The 8939-nt window shown below is 46.9% G+C and overlaps 1 non-coding gene across 1 annotated transcript; it reads right to left on the bottom strand.

Annotated features, from left to right (window-relative positions):
* Positions 1 to 1267: 1267 nt before the first annotated feature.
* Positions 1268 to 1374, bottom strand: LOC144693587 (U6 spliceosomal RNA). The gene has a single exon (XR_013579570.1). It is a non-coding gene; the product is annotated as a U6 spliceosomal RNA (small nuclear RNA).
* Between the last annotated feature and the right edge of the window lie 7565 nt (positions 1375 to 8939).

Here is an 8939-nt window from a genome sequence, read left to right as displayed (position 1 = left end):
GGGATGCACACAGACTCCGGAATACGAGGGGAGAAATTGTGTTGGAGTGGCACAGGACGGTAAGGCTTGCATAGAGACTCATGCAGCTGGGGCAGGGGAAAGGCTTGTACATGAGGGGGGCGGGTTGTACAGAGACTCATGGAAGTGGGGGGAGGGGAGGGACATTGTGTTGTCAGCAGTAAAGAAGGAATGGAAGACCAAAGAGAAAGACAGTCATAGTCCCTGGTCTGAGGCCAAGTAGTCAGTCAGGGAGCGAGAGTGAAGTCAGTGCTGGGGCTTTGTGAGCCATGCTCCAGGGTTATGCATGGCATGCACATTGTGGTCCTGCTCCAGGGAGGGGCAAAGGCTGTGTGCTCAACTGGGATAAGGCACAGCTTGGTGTGCAGTGCATGGTCATTGTCTCACTTTCGCTGGGCATCATCTTGTCTGTCTTGGTACTGGGCTGCAGATGGGATGGTCAGGGTTATGGCAGTCATCTGCAGCCTGTAAAGGGGGAAAATGTAATACAGAGGGGGGTATTCGACAGAGAGGGTTATTTGACACTTTCCTGGGGGCGTGGTGGGGGTGGCCTCCTCTAAACATGACCATGCTTGAAGCCTGGGGACGGGGAGGGGTGAGGTCCACAGTGAGCATTGGGATATCTACAGTTATAGGTTCAGGTGGGAGGTTTGGGGTATCGACCCCACGAGTATGGAATCCATGTTAATGGGGGAGGCTGGAGAATAATGGGAGGAAGCTCTACCTGCACATCGTGGGGTTTCAGGAAGATTGGAGGAACAGTAACACTCATGGAGGGAGGGTCAAAGCTGGTCTCATAGCAAAATCTGAGCACCACCATCTTGGCAAGTCGAAGTAATGATGCAGTAACAAATCGAAAGTGGTAAAGAATCTTGATGGGACGGATCGGAGCAAGTGTAGGAGGAACCCAGGATGCACTCAACGGCCCATTTCAGGGGACAGCCTCAACCTGCTTGCACTCAAGACATTGAAGTGGAGTCAGAGCTGAGAGGAAAGTGGTAGATCTTCTTGAGAAGGTTCCATTGGGGTCATTGAGTTTTTTAGCACTTTAAAGAGACACTGCAGGAGTCGCTGGCTTCACAATGCCATCGCTCCATTTGAGCTTCAGCAGGGAGTTAGTTATGTGAGAAAGTAAATGAGCAAATGTCTAGGAAGCACAGCTGCTGCATATGTGCCAGATCATCAATGAAAGCCTGTAATGTGTTTCAACCAATTAACATGGATCAAGGGCTAAAGGGCATCCAGTTATTTTTATATGGAACGTTTCACGAATTTGCGTGTCATCCTTGCGCAGGGGCCATGCTAATCTTCTCTGTATCGTTCCAATTTTAGTATATGTGCTGCCTGCTGAAGTTCAAGTTAAGGTTGATCAGTATAAAAGTTAATAGATTGCAGGAGTTCTTTTGGTACGGCCACACATTTTGTGATGTCTCCAAAGCTCTCGCAAGTTTTGTGGGATTGAGATGAAAAGTGTCAGTGTTGGTATCATGGGCACCCAAATATGTGAGTGTGCACCTCAGTGAGGCATAGCTCTGGGGCATTGCATTGTCTGTGTGCGAGTTGGAGGTCTACTTTATCTGCCCAGTGTTCATTAACCTCTTACATCTATCATTCCCCAGGGAGGAGGAGGATTGAATAATGGAGCCTGTGGTCAATGCTGCCTTCTTGATGTCAATGATCCAACTGAGGAGGAAGTGAAGGGCCAGCGCCACCTAGCCCAGCTTTGAGAAGAGATCTGGCCTGAGATCCATGGTCCAGGGGAGCCTCAGCAACAACCAGAGGATGAGGAGTTTAGAGCTATCCCAAGGAGGCAGCCAGCATGACCAAAGGTTTACTACATAAGATTCTCTTATCTGGAGATGAACAACTGATAATGCTGTGCCCGTCAGTGCTTATCAAGAGAGTTGGTGGATCATATCTGCCACATTCTGCAGGAGGATCTAATGCCCCATGGACTGGGAGGACATCCCTGCCAGTGCCCCTGAAGATCACCGCCACGCTCATTTTTTTTTGCCTGCAGATCATTCCAGGGATCCACAGGGGACCCATGCGGCATCTCACTGTCCTCAGCACATGAATGTACCAAGGAGCTGACATATGCCCTTTACCGTAAGGCTCATTATTATGTGATGAAGCAAGCCAGGCTGCTACATTTCAGGGGTTTGCAGATATATCAGGCTTCCCTAGAGTACAGGGTGCAATCGGTTGCACACATGTGGCATTGAGAACTCCATGGCACCAGCCCCTGATGTCAATTAGCAGGAAAGGGCTCCACTCCATCAACGTTCAACTGCTGCATGCAATCACCAGAAGCATATCATGTACATTTGTGCCAGGTACCATGGGGGTTGCCATGACTCATACATCCTGAGTCACCCCCCAGGTATCTCACATATTCGAAGGGCCTAAGCAAGTACAGGGATGGCTGCCTGAGCGTAAGGAGTACCCGCTCAAATGATGACTCATGACACCCGTGTGTCGTGCTCTGAGTCACCCAAAGGAGAAATACAATGTAGTGTATAAGACAACATGATCCATCAACAAGCAAACCATTGCCATCCTGCATTTGCACTTCTGATGCTTGGACCACACAGGTGGGTCTCCACAGTACTGTCCAGAGAGGATGTCCTGCATCATTGTTGTGTGGTGTGTCCTTCACAATCTGGCTCTTCAAAAGGCCCTTGCCAGAGGGAGACATGGAGGAGGCTGAGAGCTCCTCAGATCATGAAGAGTAGGATGGACAGGAACCTGAAGAAAATGATTAGGTAAGCTCCCACAAGAAGCACAATGCGGTAAGCATTCCTGTGACACACTGATTGGCAAAATGTTCCAGGAGGAATAAGGTACAGGCAACGGGTCACAGCCACTTCCATCTTCCATCCCTTACTGCCATGACAATGGACTGAAAGGCCTTTACAACCAGTGGCATTGAGAGCAATCTCAGCATTCAGCCTTGCACTTTGAAACCACATGACTCACTAGGCCTTGTTCATTAGAAAGGTCAGTGGCGAGCCCTCCATTGGTGCACTCTGAGAAGTGATAGTCGTCAAAACAATGCAGACTCCGTGTCAAAAGCCTTGATGCAGTGGTTGCCATCTTTAGAGGAAGGTCTTTGTGCGCATGGTTGGAGACAGCATCATGGCTGCAGGTCTTGTTCTTTGGCATTACCAATCAAGGCAGCCTTCTCATTTGGAGAGACAATTACAGCTACCCGTCCAAGGCTAGTGAAGATCCCTAGCTCCATGCTTTCTTGTAAGGAGTATGGTTGCTAGCGCATTTTTCAGACCCTTCAGTAAAGAGTTTCACACATCTCCCTGACATGACACAAGGATAGAATAAGTACCACAAGCCAACTATACATCACATGAATGTGAGGCTCACAAAGGGAGATGAACACTGACTGGAAGCATGAATCACTCTTGCAATAAGAGGGTGCATAGATGCATGTGCATGATGCTTTCAAATGACAAGACCATTCTAATGAACAGAAAATGTATTTACAAAGGTGCATTATATTTACAGTGATTGAACACCCATGAACCAGCAGTGACATCAAAGCTTCTTAATTTTTCTAATCCTACCGCTATGTCTAGGTGCATCCCCAACATCCGTAGCAGAGGTGGAGGTAGCCTGCTGTTGTCTTTGATGACTTTGGCAGCCGTCCTCTGGAGGGTCAGGAGCTGGAGGGCCCCTGCTTGCTGTGGGGCAGATGCACCCTCCTCGCCTGTATAGCTGGAGGTGATGGGATCACAAGCAGAGGAGATTGGGATTAGCTGGACACTGTCGGAGTCACCTGGGTGGATGGTCCCTGAGGTGTCCATCTGCTGATCCTCCTCCCTATGGGTGCCCAAGGGCCTGACTCCCTGAGGAGAAGGAGCACCTGGAGGAAGGTCAAGATGCCCCACCCACCCCCGCCCCCCTCACCTAGATACTGATGGATCTGATCAATGCCCTTAGTGATGAAGTGCAGGTCCAAGTGCAAATCTGGCAGAATCTGCTGGACCAAGGTATCCAAGGCGATTGCCACCCTTCCCATGGTGACCTCAAGGCGCTCACATGTTGGAGCCACAACATCAGACAGAACGCGGATGGACTCCTCCATCCTTTGCTCTAGTCTGTTGACTGCCCCTCACAATGCTACCTGATTTTCCTCCGCCTGTCGTTGCATCTCCAGCATGTTTTATATGGTCATTTCCAGTAGTGCTTCATCAGACTTGGACTCAGCAGGTTCCTGATCTCCAGCCTGAGACCTGGGCTGTCACTGCCTCCAACTGCTATGGAGACGTGTCAGTGAGAATGTGACCCCGAGCCTACTATATAACCAGGGCCCACTGGGGTGTGTGTCTCTGAGCTCGGGGGGGTGTTCAGGTGAATGGATTGATGGGTCTTCTTCAAGTGGGTCCTCAGCTTCCTCATCTGAGGTGGCCTGGGGTGGGGCTTCTGTTAGCTCTCAATATGCATGTGGGCCTGCTAGCCTATAAGAGAAAGCAGATAAATTTAGTTCAGGAACAGACTGAATACAACATTGCAGGTCACTCAGTGAGAACGTCAGGATGTGTTCAACTCATGGAGAGCTCATCTGTACTGGCCTGTTGGGAGAGGCTGATCTCATGTTCCCCACTGGAACGCTTCCTGTCCTCATTCACCAACTCGGTGACATCCTCCATGAATTTGGTGAACTCCACTATATCTGCCCTCCCTCCTCCCATCCGGGATCTCTCCCTCTTGTACGCAAGCTTGACCTGGATGAAGACAGATAGATGGAATGTGATGAGAAGAGATGGAGGAGAGGTTGGGAAGCATGCCTGCCTGCTGTGTGTGCTGAGCCCTCCCCAGCAAGGGCTGAGGATGGAGTTTGTGCAGCTTGATAGATGAGGTGCTGGTGATATTTAAGTGCCCATGAAACAATCAGTGGTGATGTGTCCTCTGCTAATACTGTGTGAGATCACTGAACAGTGTAACTCTTTGAGTGCATGACGCCATGATGAGAGTGAGAGATTGGAGTGAGGAGAAGACACACTTACCCTGGCGGAGCAGATGAGATCATTCATCCTCTTCTTACACTGCATTGAGTTTCTCAGACAGTTACCCGATGCACTGACCGCCCTTGCAATGGCCTCCCAGGCCGACAAGGTGAGGTTGCTGGGCTTCCTGAAGCCATCCCTGGGATCGAGGATATCCCTGTGTTGCTGCACACCTTTTATAAGCGCCTCTAGGGAGTCATCACTGAACTTTGGAGCAGCTCTCTTCTTTGCTGAAGCCATTTCCAGACGTGCTCTTCACAAAGCTGGACTGGAGAAAGTGAGCATGGCATTTAAATATAGTGCCCAGACCTTTGAGCCCATTATGTGACGGTGGGGCAGATGAATCAATTCCTGACCCGCCATGTGATTCAGAGAGAAACTCGTCTATGCATAATTAATGAGCAAACGAGTGCAAAATCAGGCGCAAATTCCCACCACACCGCCCAACGGGAAACACGCTGTGGAACCCGCCTGCCACCACAATCAGTCTCCAGAAGGGAAAATTCTGCCCTATGAAGCTGCACAGTTCCACAATATGTTGTTCTTTATTCACAAGGGTAGGTCGGGAGTTCTATCCAACAACTGCTTTCACCTTTGATTTTCAAGAGCATAATTATCATCAGCAAGGCACGCTTCTGCAAATCCTCTCTTCCTCAGGTCACAACAGTCCTGATGGTAAGGCTTTCCAATGTTCCTTTTCAACCGACCAACCAATAACACCCCAGTTCACAGTTCGGCCACTTCTGGGAAACACCCAGCTCTTTCTCTGAGCTATATTCACACAGCTTTCCAGGTTTTAGACTTTTTTAGCCAGCTTGCACACTGCCTTGAAGGGTTCCTATCTCCTTTTCCGCCAAATATAAAACATCTGACCTCTCCTCGGGAAGATTTGCTTCTCTTCAGAAGAATTCGGCATGTTCCTCTTGCTAACTCTGTCTGCTTTCGCTTTGTGTCTGCATCTCTGTGCTGATTACCTTCTCCCTCCAGCTTTCCTATCTGTAGCTCTCCTTTGTGTCTGCAGCTTTCTTTTCTGTCTAGCCACGTGGATTTTGTCTTAACTTCCTTCCTGTTGGTACTGCTTCCAGGTCGAGTCACCAGGTCACATGGACTAGTATTTCTTATTATCTAAGAAAATTACAATTGATCCTTTTATAATTAATGCAAACTCTCAAAAGCCAATTTCAAACATTCTTAAGAACAATTACAGACCCCACAGATATTTTAAAGAAATTGCAAAATTTCCTTTTTATACTGTTTCCCAGTCAAAGGTCATCACAATATGTAAAACTGCTCTACGTTTCAGCAAAACTAATTAAATGAATATTTGGCCTTCAAGAGTTCAACAGTGGCTTGGTAATGCAGAAAGAGGTGTCCTTATCTGTTATATCTTCACATTTTTCAGTAACCATCCCTCCATCAGAATGTTGATGTGGAGTTGTTTGCTGATGATTCCATAGGGCAGAATTTTATGGTTCTCCGGCCGTCGGGTTTTAAAATTATCCTGGTGGCCACTTAAGGGTGGTTTCCTGCCCATCCAAAAAATCCTGCCCATAGTGTTCACCCTCTCCAAAAATGAATCAATTAATGCCAGCCAACAGCAGGGCCTGGATGCCATCTGGGTTTGGGATGACAAGGGACAGGTAACATTAGTGCCAGGCAAGTGTCAGGAAATGTCCACCTCCAACAGCAATAAACTATTCACACCTTCAATAGCAGTGTGGTAATAAAGAAGCTTTTTTGTGCTTGTGGATTAACACAGGCAGTTGACTCAGTGCTGCACCTTTCACTAACCCTTCACATTTGTACCTTTTATGGTGACTCTGATATAATTACCATGTTTTCTCACTTTCCTGATAACGAGATAGCATCGTTCTTGTAGAATGAAGCTATTTTCGCACTCTCCCACTTCTCATTATCTGCTGATGCTTTCCTCTCTCGTTCAAATGAGTTCTGTCCTTCATTCAATTTTTCATTGTCAGCTAATGACACCATCCTTGTGCTCCCTGGAGGAAAGTGTGTCTCAAACTGAAGCTCACCTCTCTGTCGAGGAATTGTATTAAAATTGGTTTCTTGTGCCCTGGAGGCCTCTACAGTTCTTGTGAGTATTGATAGCGCCTGACTGGTATTATGTAGCTGAGCAGCCATCTTTTAATCACACTTCCTTATAGCTGCTAAAAGACGAATCATGTGGCATACCAAAGTGAACTGTCACCACCTCAGCCATATTATTTTAGTGCAGGAAAATCACAGCAATTACCAGTTAAGAGTCAATTAGCTTTCCCTGCACTTTAAGATCATTCAAAATATTTTCACAGCTTCCTTTTTTTTTTGCCTTTATCAGCTACCAAAATACTGTCCTTGTCTGCCTATAAGGGTAATTATTATGGGTGGATGACAGAGAAGATCTCTTTGAAAAGTGGAAAGGGGGAGGGAGAGGACAATGTGTTTAGTGGTAGGATTATGTTTTAGGTGACAGAAATGGTCAAACATGGTGGATGAGTGGAAATCACCTTTGCATAGTTCATCTCTGATTCCTCCCTTCATTTTCCTGACTACTCTTACTCAATGGAGATTTTAACTATCAGGTGGCTAACTGGCTGAAAGCCAGTGGCCTGTCACTTGGCAGAAGCAGCTTAGGCTCTGAAATAAAAATAAAAATACCTGAAAACACTCAGCAGGTCTGACAGCATCTGCGGAGAGGAACACAGTTAACGTTTCGAGTCCGTATGACTCTTCAACAGAACTAAGGAAAAATAGAAGAGAGGTGAAATATAAACTGGTTTAAGGGGGTGGTGGGGCAAGTAGAGCTGGATAGAGGGTCTGTGATAGGTGGAGATTGCCAAAAGATGTCATAGACAAAAGGACAAAGAGGTGTTGAAGGTGGTGATATTATCTAAAGGAATGTGCTAATTAAGGGTAGAAAGCAGGACGAGAAAGGTACAGATAGCCCTAGTGGGGGTGGGGTAGGGGAAAGGGATTGAAATAGGCTAAAAGGTAGAGATAAAACAGTGGATGGAAATACATTTAAAAATAATGGAAATAGGTGGGAAAAGAAAAATCTATATAAATTATTCGAAAAAAGGGGGATCGGAAAGGGGGTGGGGATGGAGGAGAGAGTTCATGATCTAAAATTGTTGAACTCAATATTCAGTCCGGAAGGCTGTAAAGTGCCTAGTTGGAAGATGAGGTGCTGTTCCTCCAGTTTGTGTTGAGCTTTGGAGGAACAGCACCTCATCTTCCGACTAGGCACTTTATCGCCTTCTGGACTGAATATTGAGTTCAACAATTTTAGATCATGAACTCTCTCCTCCATTCCCACCCCCTTTCCGATCCCCCCTTTTTTCCAATAATTTGTATAGATTTTTCTTTTCCCACCTATTTCCATTATTTTTAAATGTATTTCCATCCATTGTTTTATCTCTACCTTTTAGCCTATTTTGATCCCTTCCCCCCCACCCCACCCCCACTAGGGCTATCTGTACCTTGCTCGTCCTGCTTTCTACCCTTAATGTCACCTATTAGCACATTCCTTAGATAATATCACCACCTTCAACACCTCTTTATCCTTTTGTCTATGACATATTTTGGCTATCCCCACCTATCACTTGCCCTCTATCCAGCTCTACTTGTCCCACTTCCTCTCCCCCTCTCTTAAACTAGCTTATATTTCAGCTCTTTTCTATTTTTCCTTAGTTCTGTTGAAGAGTCATACGGACTCGAAACGTTAACTGTGTTCCTCTCCGCAGATGCTGTCAGACCTGCTGAGTTTTTCCAGGTATTTTTATTTTTGTTTTGGATTTCCAGCATCTGCAGTTTTTTGATTTCAGCTTAGACTCTGTCCAGTTTCAGGGCTGGGCATCACTAGCATCAGGCATGGATGAGCTGCACGTGGAGCTC

Source organism: Cetorhinus maximus, chromosome 18, assembly GCF_964194155.1.
Source record: "Cetorhinus maximus chromosome 18, sCetMax3.hap1.1, whole genome shotgun sequence".
NCBI lineage: Eukaryota > Metazoa > Chordata > Chondrichthyes > Lamniformes > Cetorhinidae > Cetorhinus > Cetorhinus maximus.
The sequence above is the reverse complement of the archived record's forward strand: the minus strand, read 5'-3'. Positions and strand labels throughout refer to the sequence as shown.